The 18,764-nt window shown below is 54.8% G+C and overlaps 1 long non-coding RNA gene across 1 annotated transcript in view; it reads right to left on the bottom strand.

Moving 5' to 3' along the window:
* Positions 1-267: 267 nt before the first annotated feature.
* LOC105069230 (uncharacterized) overlaps positions 268-18,764 on the bottom strand; it is a 36,248-nt gene continuing 17,751 nt past the window's right edge. The window contains exons 2-3 of the long non-coding RNA XR_835316.3: positions 13,663-13,793; positions 268-1,752 (exon numbers count right to left, since the gene is read on the bottom strand). This is a non-coding gene — a long non-coding RNA (uncharacterized LOC105069230). The remainder of the gene's footprint in view (positions 1,753-13,662; positions 13,794-18,764) is intronic.

Here is an 18,764-nt window from a genome sequence, read left to right as displayed (position 1 = left end):
ACGGGTTCCCTCTGAGAGGAGACTGGACAGGGTGGGAGAGAGGCTTTCCTGTTCCAGTCTATCCTCTTCCATATTGCTTGCATTTCTAAAAACCACAACCATGCACTACCTTTAGTAGCTCTTAAGTCTGGTTTAGTAACAGCAGTGTGGTCTTGGGCATCGGCTGGTGGATGAAGGCAACTCGTCTGCTGTGAAACCTCCGCGTCGAGAGTTGTTCAGCACTTTCGCTAGCCAGCAGGAGTGGAAAGGGACATTTTTGTAAACAGGGACTAATGACCTCGTTCCTGCTGTAGGGCTGTTTGAGGGTTGGGGAGCAACAATGAATGTTGTTATTAATTTTTCAAAAATTGTAGGGGTTTTAGTATGGAAGAGAAACTCACTTTATTCGAAGCAGCTCTGGAGGGAAAAACCCTGACCAATTCGGAGTTTTAGCTCAAAATAAGGAAAATAAGGAGAAACTTTTCTGGACATTAGGCTGAGGCTGGGATAAGGAAAACAATGTCTGTTGAGGGAACAAATGTGGACTAGACAGCTCGTCCAGCCATGAGATCGCATAGGTATTTTGGTATACAGGGTTAAGCACCCTGATGTCAGGCCACCTGGGTTGACTCAAATGCCACTCTGCCAATAAATAGGGCTGTGTGACCTTAGGTGAGTTGTCTAACCTCTCTGTGTCTCAGTTTCTTCATGTGCATGGTGGGGCTAATGATGGTACCTACCTCAGAGAGTTCTTGTAGGATTAAATGAGATGGTGCATGTTAAGCACTTAGCACAGTTCCTGTTGAAAAAAAAACTTAGCATTTCTTTGCTATCTCGCATGATGGATTGACACTTAAAAAATTAAGGGAATCTGAGAAATCATTCCTACCACTGGAGTGGCTGTTTTATTTTTACACCCTTTAAATATTTATGGGAACAGCCATATTTTGGGTTTTCAGGATTCACGGAGTTAGTAGATTGGTAGAATTGCACTTATACTGGACGGTTTTGCCTACAAAGAAAATTTTGGACCTTTTTTCCCCGCTGCTGGCTCAGTGCTGCCCCCGAGTGGTCGGTCCTAGGGATAGCTACTCGGATAAGTTCGCCTTGTGATGGGGGAGCCTGGGTGGGCTGGGGTGTGAAGCAGGCAGCGGTGGCGGGGCTGGTGGCCCAGGGGCGAGCGCGTCAGTCCACACATTTGAAAGGGAAGGCATGTTTGTGTGCCCACCAGTGACCCAGTCAAGAGGAAACCAAGTGCCCTTGAATATGGTCTTGCCTCCTGTGCAATTTGCTCAGCACGTCTGACTTTCCCTCTAAATACGCGTAGGCTCATTTCTCATCTGAAAACAAGGCAGGACGTTCCTGAGCTGCCGTGCGGCCCGGCGTGCCCTGGGCTCACCTGCACGGTGGCTGGACGGCCCGGCCACGGGAAGACCACTGTGCGTCGGCCGTGAAGCTCGTGGAAGGGCCATGTTGTTACTGTCTCCTAAATAAGGTCTTGGGTGAAACATTTAGGGCCAGGAGACAGTCTGTCACCTCTGGGAAGGGGAGCCACGTCCCGTTCATAATAACCAGGGCCCTGTGACCTAGCGCGCCCGCCGCCCGGCCCCGCTGCCGCCGGCCCGAGCTGGCCGCCTCGCGTCTGCTGAGCTGCCCTCGCTGGGCGGCGGCTGGCTCCCCCAGCCTCTCCTCGGCACTAGCTAAAACAACTTCTTTTTGTGGTTCTTGTGATGACTTCACTGCCACTTGTGCTTTGATCTGTGTTCTTAGATCCTGTCAAGAAAGAGGAAAGGAATCCATAAATTAAACAAGAAGTGGAGTGTTTCAGGTTGGGTTCTTTTTTTCTGGTGAAAAGTTATTTGAGATGATTTAAAGTCAGCATTTGCACTTGGGTTTTTGAGACTAAAAAGTTTATGGCTCAAAGATTTTAGACCTAAATTTTTTTTTTAACTTGGGAAAATGAGAAGCCCCTGTAAATAAGGCCGTCAAGGAAGTTGTGAGGTGTGGGCAAAGGCCCAGAAGCCATTGAGGTTTGTTTCCGCAGCCACTGCCACGAAGGGTAAGACTGTATCAGTGTTAATGCTGGGGGACAGAAAGCTGGTCACCTGTTTGGGCCCCAAATATCTTCCCACCACTGTCTTCATAAGGGCCGCAGTTCCTTGCTTTGTGTTTAAGTGTAAAAGTCGCCCCGGGAAGGTTGACACCCGGATGCCTCACAGCAAATGAGACGGACCCCCAGATTCTCCTCTTGGAGAGTCACTCAGAGGCTGGAGTTTTGCCTTCTCCACAAAAGAATCAGCTCCTTGGGAGGGCAGAGCCCGTTGGGCAAGAGAGGTCTGCCTCTGCTTCAGCTGACGTGTGACCGTCACTGAGTCCCTTGACCCCTCTGGCCTCCCATCCCCATGCCTCCTGGCAGGAAGGTCTTCCCAGGGCGCTCTGGCCCTTGCACCACAGGCAAGGCCAGCTCCCTCCCAGGACCCCGGGGACAGCTCCCAGCCCAGGAAGGAGTCACCTTCCAGCCCTCAGGCGCACCTCAGCTCCCAGCTCTGTTTACTCTCAAGCAAAGCCTTCCTTCTGCTTACTCAGTGAAGATTCTCTTAAGACGGGCTAAGCACACGGTTTACTCTGCTAACAAGCCCTGCCGTTTACTGTGAGGACCTGTGTTGACTTATTCTTGAGTCTCCATTGACATTCACTGGGAAACGTTAACGCAAACACGAGGAGACGTCCTGGGAGCCTCAGGCCCGAGGACGTGCTCTGGAAGGGCCATCCGGCTGCTTCGGTGACAACCACCTCAGAGGTAGAAATAGCAGCCCCGTGCCGCCCGTGGGAGCCGAACCATCTCCGCTTCGGTTTTTAGATTTGGTATCTGAACACTTTTGCTAAAGGTCTCTAGAAAGCTTGCTGCGTTCACTCTGGACGAGACTCCGTCCGTGCCAGCCTCCTTCCAGGCACAGAGTCCTGGGCCACCTAGGGACCTTGGCACGGCCACCAAGTACCGGGCTAGGGGTTCAAGTACACCCTGGCCCCTAGGTGGCCCTGTGATCTTGGGACAGCTGCGTCCTCTCTCTGGCTCTCCGTTTTCTCATCCACAAGGCGAGGGAAAGTGGTTCATCCTGGCTCCTCTCCCCAGCCAGACTCAGCCCCAGGCCTGAACACAGGCCTTAAGAGCCCTCAAAAATGTTTATTGAATAAATAGGTGAATAAGACATGCCAGCTGATCCCTCCGGCCTTAATTCTGGTGCCCGAATCCTCCCCAAGGACCGGCTTGGCCTTGAGTCATCGTCTGACCAGATCTGCTAACGGGGTCGCTGCAGACAGCCGCAGACCATGGAGGTCTGGGTCAGCCGGTGCGGCCGCCAAGGGGCGTGACTGGCCTCCGCCCCCCCGCCCCCGCGCCCATCCAAGCTGCCGCTTGTAGAGGAAACGTCTTTTCGGGTGAGGGGACTGCATATTTGGTTTGTCTTTGTTGCTTGGAAACTGTTGACATCCCGAGACGTTCTGTTGCCTTCGCTGGGTGATGAAAAATTGATGACTCTTTTCTGTCAACAGACTTGCAGCCTGTTCACCTTGGCCGGGAAGGGGTGGGAAGCCTGCTCCTTGCTCGGCCGCTGTTTGCTCTCTTTGAAGCTGTTGGGTTTCTTTCCTCTGAGGTTGGGCGGGTGGAGCGCGCGGCCTGTGCATGGCGGCCAGGCACCGTGGACAGGGCTGCCCTGACTTCCCTCAAGGCTCCTGGTTCCGGCAAGTGCCTTCGCGCAGCGGCTCGTGGCACCTCTGCCTTCCGCGGCACCCCGTCGCACCCAGCCCGGACCCGCCTCGCCCTCGGGGACAGCCTGCGATGCACAGCTGCTGCCGTTTCCAGTCCGCTGGGTCTGCCGTCTCCTCCGGGCAGTGCAGGAGCCTTGCTGCCCACCCTGAGGGCCGGCGGCCCACCTCCAGGGACAGGCGCAGGGCGTCAGACTTAGGAGGGATCCCAGAGAGCATCTGTGGGAGAGGAACCTCGGAGTGGCAAGGTGGCCTGGCCATCCGACTCTGGACCTAAGCCCTGTCACCCCTGTGCCCCATGTCAGGCTAAGGCGCCCACCCCACCTCCAGCTTGCCGGGGGGAGGGTCCGCCTTCCAAAGGCCTCCTGGGCCCTGACGGCCTCAGCTTTCTGCCCCTCTGTCCCACAGCCGGGGACGGCAGAACCCAGGACCCGGCTTCTGGGCACTGTCTTCGGGGCCCTGCCCCTGGGGCTCTCTCAGGCCTCAGCTCTCCTTCTGTTCCAGCTGCAAGTCCAGAGATGCCCCCGGGCCAGCAGCTGGACCCGAGTCTCAGGATGGCGCAGAGTCCTTGCCCTCGGCTGAGGCCGTGCCCCGGGGGATGGATTCCTCATCACTAGCCACGTGACCGCAGGCCAACCTTTGCCCATGGCCGTTTGGACCAGTGCCACTCTTGGTGTGGTCCCCGGACTGTGCTGGCTCCTGGACAGTTGGCACCTGGAGGCAGGCACAGGGAGCACTTACTGAGGACGTAGGGGAAGCATGTAGAAGCTTTTACAGCAATTTGACGTTGCCATGTCATTCAAGCGGCATTTCATTTTTAAACTAATTCATTTTTATTGCATTTTCACAAAGTATTGGTCCATGAAAGACTGGAGGTTGGGGAAAAAAAACCCTAAAACGACAGCTTAGTCCTTCTCCAAGGATGACGTCTCAGGAAGCAGTGCTCTGGCCAGCCGTCCAGCCCGCACTGGGCTGCTCCCCGAGGGCTGCGGTCCTGTGAAGTTCCCGGTTGGGGCAGCAGGGGGCGACAGAGACACAGCTAAGCGTCCGTCCCCAAGCAAGGCCAGTTCGTTCTCCAGGCATCCTCCACTTGACGGCTTCTAGGGGCTGGGACATAGGGGAAAGGAGGTCCTTCTTCCTTCTGCTCGGCTCAGCTGACCGAAGTGTCACCAGAGAGAAGGGCCACGTGCAGATGGCAGGGAAGCGAGGACCCCGGGCAGGGGCTTTCTTCCTGGGGAAGTGTCACCCTGACTTGGGCGTGGGGCTCAGCGCTCTGAGCCTGGGCTGGAATCTTGCTTCCTCCCCTCAGTTGCTGTGAGACCTTGGCAAAGCCACTCAGTCTCCCGGAAAGTCAGCTTCTCCAAGTGGCAAGGGGCCACGTTCACGGTACCTTCCCCACAGGGCTCTCGGGGGGTTAGGGGAGAGAACCCACAGAAAGCACCTAGCAGAGCGCCTGGTGCTCACTGTCACGGCAGTCCCGTCACACCTTGCTCCCTCTCCGTCCCAGATGGGCAGCCAGGCCCCTTTCCACCAGTCACTCTGCACCCTGCGACATGGTGAGATCGGGCTCAGCCCCCACCTCCTCCAGGAAGTCTGCTGAGATGGAGGCAAACCCCAGGAGTCTTCCCACATTTTTGTAATTGCTGTTTTTTTCCTAATTTCTTCCTGCTCCACATCTCCCCAGCCATGCACAGACTCTGCACGTTTCATAGCCTATAAGGCGTCCTGCCACTGGAAGGCACTGTGACACAGTGGCTGCGAGCCTGGAACCTGGAGCCATGCTGCCTGGGTTGGAATCCTGGCTCCATGTCTTGCCAGCTGTGTGACTTCGGGCAACTTGCTTGACTCCTCTGAGCCTGGATTTCTTTATTCTACCAAAGTATTACTGTGGTCGTTGAGTGAGGTAATGTAAGTGAAGGCCAGGTGGCCAGTAAGCAGCAGCAGGGGAGGAAACTGAGGCTCAGGAGCTCAGGTTCTGGGGACTGGCCACGTACCAGACCCCAGACGTCCCCTAGCAGCGAGGTGGGCACTCTGGTCTCCAGCTGGCAGATGAGGAACTGAGACTCAGCTTACTCACGTCTGCAGGGCCACGAAGATCTGGAGCTGGGCTGCTGACCTCTGGTGCCTGACACCACGCCCAGAGTTCCTCTGTCTGATTTGTGACAGGAGAGTGGGACAATGCGAGGTTTTCTAGGCCCCAGCAATACATACACACTTCTCTCTCTGAGTTGCCCCAAGCCTAGAAGACTTCCAAGAAGACAGGGCTGTTAGTGAGAGGCTGGGGCTCCTGTTTGGGGAACCCCCAGAGTCTGTTCACAGGCAGCCCCTTGGCATTGAGCGGTCCTGTGGAAGAGAGTGCGGTCAGCAGCGGGGCGCCCGGCCTCCCTGGGAACAGACCAGGGCTCCGCCTGCCCCTGGGCGAAGCTACGTGGGCGACACCAGGGCAGGACGCGCTGCACATCTTCCTCCTGAGGGCCGAGGGCTGGCCGGGTCTCGGGAAATCAGTCAGCACGGGCCTTGTGAGCGCTGATTCGGAGCTGGAGGACCTGGACTAGAAAGCCTGCTCAGCTCCTTCGAGTTATGTGATCCTGGGTGAGTCGCTTAGCCTCCTGGTGCCTCAGTGGCCTCATAAAAAAAAAAACAGATGCCCGTCTCACGGGGCTGTCGGGGAATGAACGTGACGAGGCAGGGATGTTTCTTAGTGTGGCGCCTGGCCTCGCGGACGCTCTGTGGGTGGCAGCTGTCACTGTTACTGAGAGACGTGATCTGCAGGGTAGTCCCAGAGAGGTGAGGCCCTGCCCTCCGAGGGCTGGGGCCCTTGGGCGCTCACCCTCTGGGACACGGACCTGCCCCTTCCCGCCCGCGCAGACTGCCTGTGCCGCGAGGACACTGCTTGCTGCCGTCGGGCTTGCCCAGGGACAGCGGGGGTGGGGGGAGAGGAAGGGCGTGTGGTCCCTGCCCTGCTGTGCATTCGCTGTAAGTCCCTTGCCCTCTCTGGGCCTCCCTTTCTCCATGCACAGCTGGAGGCCCTGCAGGAGATGAGCATCAGGGTTCCTCTTTGTCTGCCATCAGCCATCTAGGACGTGTCCCCATCCTGCAGACACATTCACGTTTCAGCAGGCCCTTTACTGCGAAACCCAAAGTGTGGCCCAAGGTAGGGGACGGGGAGGCTCTAGCTGATGCCCATGGAGGAGACGGCTGGTGGCGACTTTCCTCAGCCAAGAGGCGACCCCGGCCTTCCTCATGTCCCGCTGGCCTCTCCTTGTCCCTCTACCCACGTGGTGCCCAGCCAGGGCTCAGGGCCCCCACGTTCTCTCCCCCGCCCAGCGTGGTCTGCTCTTAGAGGCGGGTCCCAAGACCAGTTTGCTGTCAGGGACGGATGCCTGGGGGCCTGGTGCCATTCGACTTGGGCAGGAAAACGTTTTTAACCCAGAGAAGTTAAACCCTGTGCCTGGAATCCTAGCAAGAGCCTCTGAGGCCAGAAGGACGCTGCCTCCCTTCAAATGACCGCAGCCTCCACTTCCCGGCCTCGGCCGTAGGGGGAGCTGCTGGGACCACAGTTCCAAGCCCACGGCACACAGCGATCAAAGGACGAGAGGGGAACTGGATTCCGTCATAGCAAAAACCTTTTGCGCTTCAGTGGACATCATCAAGACAGTGGAAAGACAGCCCACAGAATGGGAGAAAATTGCAAATTACACGTCTGAGAAGGAACTCGTATCCAGAATATACAAAGAACCCTTACCACACACCACCCGAAAGGCAAATGACCCAGCTTAAAAGCAAGCAGAAGACTTGAACAGACACGTCTCCAGAGAAGATGTGTAAACGGCCAATGAGCGGTGGCAAGATGCACCACGCCTTCGGTCACCAGGAAGATGCAACTCAGAGCCCTCACGCGGTGCCACCTCACTCCCACTCGGACCACTGCTCTCAAAAAGACAGGGACAAGCGCTGACACACATGTGGGGAAGCTGGGACCCCTGCTCTTCGCTGTTGGGGTCTTAAATAAGACAGCGACTCCCTTAAAAAGTCAGGCATCAGGTGCCCGGACGACCCAGCGGCTTCCAGGTGGACACACAAGAGAGCGAACCAAACACACGCGATGCGGGCGGGGGAGGGGCGGGCGGGGGCGGCCACAGGCACACGCCCACCACGAGCGCCAGAGATGCCACGCACAGCACGGCAACGGAGCGAGCACGGCTGCCTGCTGTCCAGGGGAGCTGTCGGGAGAGTCAGCCCTAAGGGTTCTCATCACCGGAAGACCTTTTCCTCTTTCTTTAATTTTGTGCCCAGGTGAGATGACGGATGGCCCCTGGACGCATCGCGTCCAGCCTTTCATGACGCGCGTGAGTCACGTCATCGCGCTGCACACCCTCGCTCGCGCGGTGCGGCCTGTCGATTCCATCTCAGCACAACCGGGAGAGGAACACGTATACTTGAGTGTTCGTAGCAGTGCTGCTCATCATAGCGAAAAGAGGAAGCAACTCAACAGACGAGTCGATGAACTGTGGTAGATCCAGCTAATGAAATACTATTCAGCCATGGAAAGGAACGAGGTGCTGACTCAGCGGTGGCCTTAGCGAACCTAGAAAACACTACTTAAAGCGAAAGACCCACACGCTGTATGATACTGTTTACATGAAATGCCCAGACTAGGCAGACTCAGGGCTGGAAGGTAGGCGAGCGGCTGCTGGGGAGGGAGGCTGGGGAGCGACAACTAACTGCACAAGGTTTCAGTTTTGGGGTGATGAAGGTGTTCTGGAACTAGTGGTTGATGGTTGCCCACTTTATCAATATGCTAAAATAGTAATTTATACTATTTAAGGGTAATTTCTCCATGAAGGTGGGAATGCTCCAATGGCCACTGAAAACATAAGGGGGCATTTCTGGCGGTCCCAGTGCTGAGGGGAGCACTGCTGTCACTGGGCGGGGGGGTTGAGCCCGGCATGCTGGGCATTGTGCAATGCTGGGGACCAGCTCACGATGAAGAACTGCCTTGCCCTCCACGTGTCTCTCAGGACATTGATGTAGGTGATTATCTGAGCTCCAAACCAAACTCTACTTTATGTAATAAACACCAAGTATATTTGCAAGGGTTTAACACACACTGAACTTCTCAGGAACACCACCACTGTGTGAGCTGGGGGGGGGCTGTGTAGCATCTCCTGCTTAATGTCAGCGATCTGTTCTTGCAGATGAGATGTTCTATATGCAGATGCTTCTGGGAACACCTTTCTTGTCCTTTCCTCTGTATTTCCTTTAGTTTTAAAGAGGAAACACTGTATTGCTGTCACCCCCAATCCCTTAACCAATTTGCCAGCTCTCACTAAAATACAGTAAAATGCCTACATGTGCAACAAACGGCCATGTTAGGTTGTAAGATGCTTAAAGCTCTGCTTCTGGTCACCCCACAACCAACAGGGACATTGACGAGCAGTGTGCCCTCTGCACACAGGAGTCTGCCCCAGTGCCAGCGACGGCCAGGAGGCACCACGTGCTTCACCGTGACTTTCGTATTTTTCAAAACACAACTGGATTCAGACCATCCACTAACTGTACTTGGAATGTATCTTGATTCTTTCCCTGCTCCCTGTTTCATTAAAAATGTTGTATTAAATTTTGGAGACATACACATACTTTTCTGTCTTCCCATGTAAACATCAGCCCAGAAGCACTCCACTGGGGACACACATGTTGTATAAGGGAGCGCTCTACGGGAAGAAGGCTAACTGGGGACGCGGTGTGCAGGGCAGACCCGGCTTGATCTTCCCTGGGCAACGGAGGGAGCGGGACTCTCCGGTGGGAGCTCGAAGGACCCTGGAGAATGTCTCTCCTCCTTCAGTCCACAAGGAAGAGGCCAAGGAACCTGGAGACTTGTCTAGGATTGCAAGGAGCCCGTGGCAGAATTTGGTTGGGAGCCCAGACTCCTGGCACCCGGGCAGTGGGTCTGAGTTCTGCACCAGGACGTCTGGCTTGGAGTGGCCTGTGGAGGTACAGGCTGCTCGACAGGTTTGGGGGATCAGTTAATTTGCCTTTGAACAAGGAGCCTCCAAACACCAAGTAAGGGATGCCCCAAGCCGGCCCTGCCGCTGGACGTAGGGGTCCGCGTGCTCTGGGTGAATACATGCCTGGCTATAGACAGCCCTGAGCACGGGGATGAGCGCGCGTGATCCAACGGTCGAGTCAGGGGCGGGGCGGCCGGGCAGAGAGGCTGGGCCCGGGGTCAGAAAAGCCTGCTGGAGCAGGTGTTGCTGGAGATGGGGAGGTGGAGGCAGCCCCCGCTGCAGCCGCGCAGATGCATCCTGACTGGGGGGTCCCAGCCTGCATTCCCGAAACCTCACTGAGGGTCCTTGGGTCACCAGGACATGCCTCCTTGTCCTCCATGAGCAGCAGCCTCAGTAATATTTCGTCTCGCGCATTTCAGTGTTTAGAAGTTCTGCCGGCTTCCGTGCTAACTGGCTCTTCTTCCCCTCCCCACTCTCGGGACCAGCCCCCGCCCCGGGTCCAGGCTCTCCCGCCCCGGAGGAAAAAAACGAGGCTCCTCGGCTCCACACCGGCCCCACAGGGTGAAGGCCACATGTGTCCTCAGCAGACCCAGGGGTCCGCCTGGGACGGAGCCTGTCCTGCAGGAGGCACTGGAGTGCACTTTCTGGGGGACGCAGAGCGGCCTCCACGGCCCTGTTGGGGTTCTGGAGGCCCCAGTTCTGTTCTGTGGGCCTTCTCTCTCCTCCTTTCAGCTCCAGTGGGCCTGGCATGGCATCATCTGCGGCTTGGAGTCAGATCCCAAACAAGCCGCCTTTCTTGGGGAGACAAACACCCCGGAACCCGCTAATCTCTCTCCCCAGGGCGTCGTGTTGCTGGCTCTCTGCAATCTTCACCTCTCCTGGCAGGCCGGGAGAGAGCGTCCAGGGGAAACCGGATCTGAGTGCGGCCTGGGTGGCTCCCCTCCCGGAGCAGAAGCGCCCCCCAGCCTGCAGCCCCACCAGGGAGGCTTACAAGTGCTCCAGGCTCTGCTTCCCCTCCTGGCCCGGCCCCGGGGCTGGGCTCTGGGCGCTCGGCTTCAGCGAAGGGTCTCCAGCTCACGTCCCTCTGCGCGGAGGCGGATGTGTGGGGAAGAGGAAAGAGCTGGGCGTTGAGGCCCTGGGTTGGCCTTCCCGCTCCACTGTCGCTGCCCCGGCTGGCTCAGTTGTGGTGAAGCTGGCTGTGTGACCTCGGGCCTCAGTGTGCTCGTCTGTAAGCTGGGCCTAGTGGCCCTGCTGCCTGACAAAGCCGCAGTGAGCACCAAGCCAGAGGCGGCGGGGAAGCGCCCTGTGAACTCCAGCGAGCCGTTCAGCTGCCCCTTGTTAGCAGTCCCGACTCACAGTGTGACCTTGGGAAAGTCACTCCCCTGTCTGGGCCTCCGACTCCTGATGTGTAAAGTGAAGGGGGTGGAAGATGGACCTCAGGGAGTGTTTTTCCAGTGGACAGTGTGCTGTGATGTGGTTTTTATGTCAATTTTATTAAGCTGTACCCTAAGGAAGCTGTCACTTCTATGTAATAAGACGTGCCCATCCGTTCTAAGTACACAGTCCAATGAGTTTTGACAGGTGCACACGTCACAATCCAGACCCATTTCACTCTCCCCAGGAAGTGCCCGCGTGTCCCTTTCACAGTCACCTGCTTTCTGTTCTTACAGCTGGAACATCATACCGTGGAATCCCACAGGTAAATTCTTCCCTCTAGAAATCTGCATGTCTGGGAGATTCACGCGTGGCGTCCGGTGTATCAGCGGCCTGTGCCTCCATGAAACGGAGGAGTTTCTGCTGCAGGCACGTACCACGGTCTGTCCGTCCGCTCGCCTGCTGCGGGGCGTCTGGGCTGTTTTGGGCCACAGTGAATGAGGCTCCTGTGCACGAGTTCTGGCGTGAACATCAGGTTTCACTTCTCTGGAGCGAGTCCCAGGGAGGGCACTGCTGAGTCTTACCCTAAACACAGTTGGCTCCTGAACAGTGTGAGGGTTTGGGGCGCCAGCCCGCCGCATAGCCAAGTATGTAACTTGCAGTCAGCCCTTCGTATCCACGATTCCTCTGCATCTGCAGATTCAACAAACTGGATCGCGGGTCGTGTAGTCCTGTCACATTTACCATGGAAAAAAAATCCACGGATAAGTGGGCCCCCCACCTGCCGCTCAAATCAAATCTGTGTTGTTCGAAGGTCGACTGTGTGTGTTTGACTTTGGAAGACACCACTGCGCTGCTCCCCAAGGCTGCTGACCCAGTCTATGTTCCCCCGGGAGCACACAAGGTCCCAGGTGCCACCGTCTCGTTGCACTTGCTGTTGTCTGTCTGGCTTCCTTCCTCCTGCTGGTCTCCGTCCCCAGAGCCCCAGGGCCTGCCGATCCGCGCCCCTGCCCTCTCTGCCCTGCTTCCCAGGCCCAGCGCAGGCCAGCAGCCTGGTGGAGGGGTGGGGGTTGGTGGCTTCTGGGGAGACAGGGAGACTTTCGGGCTCAGCCTGTTTTGCAGACCTGGCCTGAGATGGAATTTCAAATGCAGCCTTTCAACTCAGCAAAGCGGATAGATGAGGGCCTTTTTAGAATCACTGGCTCCCACGGGCCAAGAATTTTGTTTTGCTCATGTTAACGGCTCCTTCCTATTCACTGAGGTCTCTGCTCAAATGTCACCTCAGAAAGGCCTTTCCTGGCCGCTGGGGGTGGGGCAGACCCGGCTTTGTGGGGCCTGAAGCTTATCTTTGTTTTTTTCTTGAATTTTCCCAGAGTTTATTTTTAAGCTTCTTTTTCTTTTTTACATGCATATATTCCTTTTCATATTCTTCTTCACTATAGGATAATACAAGACATTGAATGCAGTTCCCTGTGCTTTACAGAAGAAGCAAGCAGGGTTCCAGGCCGGAGGACGGAGCAGGTCGTGTCCTCCGACGGGGCAGTGGGGAGGGACCAAGGAGCCTGTCCCCCTCCCAGGCAGCGCAGCCCCGCCCAGGTCAACCTGAACTAGGGAAGCCTGGAATGAATCCGTGTTTGCTGTTAAACAAAGGTCCAGGACAGAGCCTCAGAGACGTGAGCTTTGAGGTGCTTCAGGATTTGGTTTGGTTTGAAGGGACGAGGGACAGTACCAGGAGCCTATAAACACTTCCTGCCCCAGATGCCAGAAATCCCCCCCCCCCCCCCCCGAGAGCTTGGGGGAGCGGCCACGCCGCCTGGGTTACAGCTTCCTCCTTCCCTCCCGGGGACTTGGGCACAAACCACTCACTTCACAGGTTGACATGAGGATTAGTTAAAGTCATGGCATGTAAAGCCACCAATGCCTGTGAACTCTCTCCTGTCTGACTTTTACTAAAGGATCTTGGACTTTTGGACATGGAAGCAACCTTACACACACACACACACACACACACACACACAGAGGAATATGACTCAGCTATAAAAAAGAATGAAATCATGCCATTTGTAGCAACATGGATGGACCTAGAAATTTTCATATTAAGTGAAGTAAGACAGACAAAGACAAATATACGATGTCACTTATATGTGGAATCTAAACAATGATGCAAATGAGCTTATTTACAAAACAGAAAGAGACTCACAGACATAGAAAAGAAACTTATGGCTACTGGGGGAGTGGGGTGGGGGTGTTAAATAGGGAGTTTAGGATTGGCAGATACAAACTACTGTGTACAAAACAGATAAACAAGGTCCCACCGTGTAGCATAAGGAACTCTATTCAGTATCTTATAACAGCCTATAATGAAAAAGAGTATGAAAAAGAATAAATGTGTGTGTGTATAACTTGAATTACTGTGTTGCACACCAGAAACCAGACATTGTAAGTCAACTCTACTTCAATTAAAAAGAAAAGATCTTGGACTGTTTGGCTAACATCAGCCTGGTAACCCTTCACTGCCCCTGCTTAAAACACTCACCTCTGTCCCAAGCTCTGTGTCGGACGTCACTTTCATCCTGGGGTCGTTGTTTTGTTTGCTGCAGCCGTTGATGGGGCTCCTGTTACGTGCCAGACACCTCACATCCATCATCTCTCTTCTTCACCACGACTCTGCAAGTAAAGTTTATTATTCCCACTTTGTTGATGGAGAGACTGAGGCCCCACGATAATCAGCAGTGCAGCTGAGATGAGGAGCCCAGCTCTTGCTCTGTGTCCCAGGTCTCTTCTCTCTTGTCTTTCTCCTTGCTGTCTACTCCAAGCCCAGAAAGATACACAGTTTGACTTTTAAGTTATCTAATATCTATTGAGCCGTGACTCTGTGGGGCAGGGTCCCAGCCCAGGACCCAGAGGAGGGCCAGCCTTATCCTTGCCTTCAAGGAGCTCAGAAAGTAGCTGGGGGAGCAGAGGAGTAGTAAGGAACTCCTTTTTTTAAAAAATTTTGGGGATTGAACCCAGGATTTCATGCATGGTAAACATGCATCCTACCACTGAGCTATGCCGCCCCTCCCAACCTGCCCCAGTAGTAGGGAACTCTAAAAGCCTCCGGCAGGTACAGGTTAGTGCCCTGGGGGCACCTGCTTCTGCTGGGAAGGCAGCGAGTTTGGGCATGTAAGCGGTCAACACCGGCTCCATCCACATACCGCTGGTGGTGGTGTGTGGTTGTGTGTGCCCACAAGTGTGACACAGTCGTGACACGGAGCAGTGAGACGTTACTATTACAGCGTGGGTGATACAGTGTCCCTAGTGGCACTGCGTCCTAATTTCCACTTCAAACTAAGCACTTTGAATTTCCCCTCTAACATGAGAGCTTTGATACAGGCACAGGTCGACGGACTGGATGGAGTCTGTTGATAGCAGCTTGGCTTTTGTTTTAGCCAATATGCAAAATGTTCACCATGGAAGTTTTTACTTCTGATACTAATTTAAGAAGCAGACTTTGAAAAATACATGTATTTTAAAATTTTTATTATGGAGTTTTGAAAACATGCATAAAAACAAAGAGACTGGCATCGTGAATCCTCCCCCTCCACGTGTCCAGAGCCCAGCTTCCTTGGTTTGTCAACAGACTCTTGACAGGCTCGACAAATTAGAACTTTGCGAATCATTTAATGTGATGCGCTCAGTGAGAAGCTACTGAAGACACACAGCTCTGCTGATGCAACTCTGAGTGTGCATGAGGAGGATTCCAGCTCTTGGGCTGCAGGGGGTCTGGGCAGGGAGACGCCCCTAGCCCGTCTCTCGCAGACCTAACATCCTGCGGTTCTCTTATCTGTAGAGAGAAAAAGCCCGTTTGTAGCTTTCCTCCTCTGGTTTTAAATGTGGTGGCAAAGACTCAGGAACGTGTTTGGAGCTCGGCGTCCTGGGAGCTTCCCTTAGAACACAAGGCCTCCGTGTCTTCTGCTTTGACTCCCGGGACATTTTTCATGAATCGCCCTCAAACCCGAATTGGCTCCATGCTAGCTCACAGCAGCTGCAGGATTTGGGGAGGAAGGGGGGAAGCCCAAAGCTGGGGGCGGAAAAATAAGCCCTAGCTCTGTCCATTAGCTGTGTGGTCTTGAGAAAGTCGCCCTCCCTCTCTGGGCCTCCACTGCCCAGTCTTCCAACAGGTTTTCACCTGGGTCCTCTCCTGCCTCCACAACTCTGAGCGACTGTGGTCCTCGGCCAAGTGCGAGGGTAACGTGGGAGACGCACACACCTGTCCATTTATTCCTGCAGAAATGCCGCTGGAGGCCTTGGATGGCCTTTGGGAAGGTGCACAGTGTTCTCCAGGTTTATCAGATGCTGTGCAGTTACCAACGCAATCCAGATGTCAGCTGAAGGCACTTAAGATCCAGATCAGCATGTCTTCAATTCCAATTCTGAAGCCCCTTCCACGTCGGCGAAGAATTCCACGGATCCCCAAGGGACCCCAGGCTCTTAAGGTGCAGATCCCAGAACCCCTCTCTCACGCCACATGCCCCATCACTCCGTCGCCACACCCCAGAGATGCACAGCTCCAAGCTCCGTGAGTATGGCAGCTTCGCACCCGCCCGCGGACTATCCCCCAGCACGCGAGTTAGAATCACGAGTGGTCTTTCTGACGTTAAAATGCTGACTCACCTCCTCACCCCCAACTGCCCGACCTCCCCACTTACTCGTTTCTCCCTCTCTTTCCCTCTTTCCTTTTCTGATGCTCCTCGCCTCCGTCCCCTGGATGTCCGAATTCTTTTCCTTCTCTTTTGCAGAGCGGTTCCAGCACTCAGCTGCTCCGGACTCCAAGTGCACACACCAAACCTGTCAGGGTGCTCGCCAGGCAGAAAGACTTCCACTGAACAGGACCAACTTTCTCCAGAAAGGAAGTGTCGTCATAAAGAATTTTAAAAGGTTTTAGGAGGCTGCAGCCCTATGTCACTTGGGCAGAACTGGGGTGACCATGCTACGTGCTTCCAGTCCTCCGTCCGCAGGCTCGCCCTGCGCCGCCTCCCAGGCAGCCCCACCCCGGAGAAGCTTGGCCAGCATCTGACACGGCTCCTGCCTCCCTGGCTGTGTCCAACCGTGTGCTCGCGGCTGTCCTTCCCCCGCGAGCCAGGTTCCTCTTCCTCCTCCTTCGCGGGTTTTCTGGACCAGGTGTGTGGGAAGCAGAGGAGGACGCGGGAGTTCAGCCGTGAGCGTCACTCACGGGGATCCTCCTGAGGCGGGTCTGCGTGGGGGTCCTCCCCGGGGAGCAGCTCTCCCGCGATGAGCCCCGCCAGTCCAGAGGTCTTCGGGCCCACCAATGACTCTCCCGAGTGTGAGCTGGCTGCAGGCACGAGGAGGAGGGAAGGAGGGAAAGAAGCAGGGAAGTGGCGCGTCTGACAAGGCCGGGGAGGGCAGCGGTGCCCCGGTGAGAAGCGGCCCGTCCCCTCCGCCCAGGCCCCCTGGCGGCGCCGGCCACCTGAGAAGCTGGAACAAATGGGCAGCGAGCTCCTGCTCAGAGTGGGAAGTGACTTGCTTTGCTTCCCACGGAGAAGAGAGCTTGGTCTTGTGCCTTGAGGTGGGCCGGGGAGTCGCAAGAGAAAGCAAAGTGTGGGGAGAGGGGTCTGTGGGCGTGTCGGCACCTGGCAAATTCCTCACAGGGGTTCTCGAGCGAGTTTTGAGAGTGGATGCTCGCCAGCTGATCCCCTTGCAGGTAGATCAGTGCGGGTGGGAAGGGGCTGAGTTAAAGGAGAGCTCACTCCAGGCAGAGGGAGCAGGTCACGGGGTCAGGCCAGGTGACGGAGCAGCTGGCCTGGTGGGTGGACGTGGACAATTCCGAGAGGCTGGGCTGGAAGCGCTGGCGAGGTGAAAGATGATGCCTTTGTGAGATCTGCTGAGGCATCTGGGTTTCGTTCTGTAAGCCACAGTCCTTGGAGGGTTTTAGGCAGGCAAGTGACAATGTCAGGTGCTCTTAGAAAGATGCCTTTGGGTGCCGGCCAGCTGCCCGTGGCCAATGTGAAGTAGCGGGTCCAGTTAGGCGTCGGTTGCATCATCCAAGCAACAATGGTGGCAGAGCATCGTTGGGGTGGTGGACGGGAGCGAATAGATTCTATGTGTCAAAGAGAACCTGTAGCGTGCAGGGAGCAGGTGTGAGAGGCGATGCGTATACATCTAGCCCATTTTAACTGCTGCGTGATACTCCACTGGGTGCGTCAGCCACATCTTTAGGTCTCCATTTTGCTAATGATGGTCATTTCCACTTACTCACTGTTACGAACGGCACAGCAACAGACAGCTTAGTGCCTGCCTCCCTGTGCGCCCGTGACTCTCTCTCGAGTGGCTCCTTAGAAGTGGCTGCGCTGTGTGGTGCGGGCTGACCCTCTCCCGACCTGCTGGCCATGCTCAAACGCCCCCACGCAGTGGCCGTCACCGGCACCCCCCATCCGCAAGTACAGCTGTTCCTCCCCCCGCTGCTGAGAACCCGTTACCAGACTTGGCAGATCCTGCCAGTCTGACCAGTGTGACGTGGACGCCCCTCTTCTGCAGTCTGGTTCCCTGGTTACTGTGAGATTAAGCCTGTTTCTTCGTGGTTACTCACTGCCCTGTTTTCTTCTCCGTGAATTTCCTGTTCACGTGCTTGGCCCACTTCAGGTGGGTTTTTTTCTTACTGATTTATTGGAGTTCTTTATATATTCTGGATACTAATTTTTTGATGTTTAAAGTATCTTTTCTCAATCTGACTACTCTTTTCCATTTCATTTGTAAGAGTCTTTGCTAGGCAGAAGTTTTAAATTTCAATCTATTCTGAGGTGACAAAATTCTCCTTTATAGTTTGTAGTTAATACAGCTTGATAAAATTTTTTCTATACTGATGCTATAAAATACTCGTCTGTATTTGTTTTTTTCTGAAAATTAGAAAATGATTTTTCACATTTAGATTTTGATCTCCTTGGATTGTGTGTGTGAGTCAGTGTGAGGAAAAGGCTAAATTTTACTTTTTTTCTACACGGCTAGCCAACTTTCCCAGTACCATTTATAGAATGATTCGTCCATTTATTATTTATATTCATTATTTTTAGAACAATTCATTACACTGATTTGTAATTCTCTCTCTGCTACGTATAAGCTGTGTTTATGGATTTATATTCTATTCTGTGGTTTATTTAACTATTCCTGGAGCAAAACCACCCTGTTTTTAATTATAACAGCTTTGTAACGATTCCTTATACCCGTCGAGGCAAATCTCCCACTTTTGTTCTTTCATTTCAAGATTCCTTGGCTCTTCTCGGCTCTTTCCTCCCTCATTAACTTTAAGATCATCTTATCGAGTCCTGTGAAAAGGCCCTGTGGGATTTCAGTGGGAGCGGCATCAAATCCACAGGCAGAATTTGGGGAGAGTCACTATTTTTAAGACGTGGAGCCCTGCCGTCTACGGATGTAAGATGGCAGCCTCCCTTTACGCCCTTCGCAACCGCGTCACACTCGTCACCATCACTCTAGGGCTGTCTGGGCCGGGTCTCCCAGGGAAAGGGCGCCGTTGCAGAGACGGGGCTAGAAGACCGGCATTTACGAGGCGTTGGTGCCTTCCGGGCTTCTTGAATCTAAAGCTGGCTCTTTCTCTACTTGGATTTTCTCGCAGCCCGTCCG

This window comes from Camelus bactrianus, chromosome 27 (assembly GCF_048773025.1).
Source record: "Camelus bactrianus isolate YW-2024 breed Bactrian camel chromosome 27, ASM4877302v1, whole genome shotgun sequence".
Taxonomy (NCBI): domain Eukaryota; kingdom Metazoa; phylum Chordata; class Mammalia; order Artiodactyla; family Camelidae; genus Camelus; species Camelus bactrianus.
Note: the sequence above shows the minus strand (reverse complement) of the source record. Positions and strands in the feature narration are given on the sequence as shown.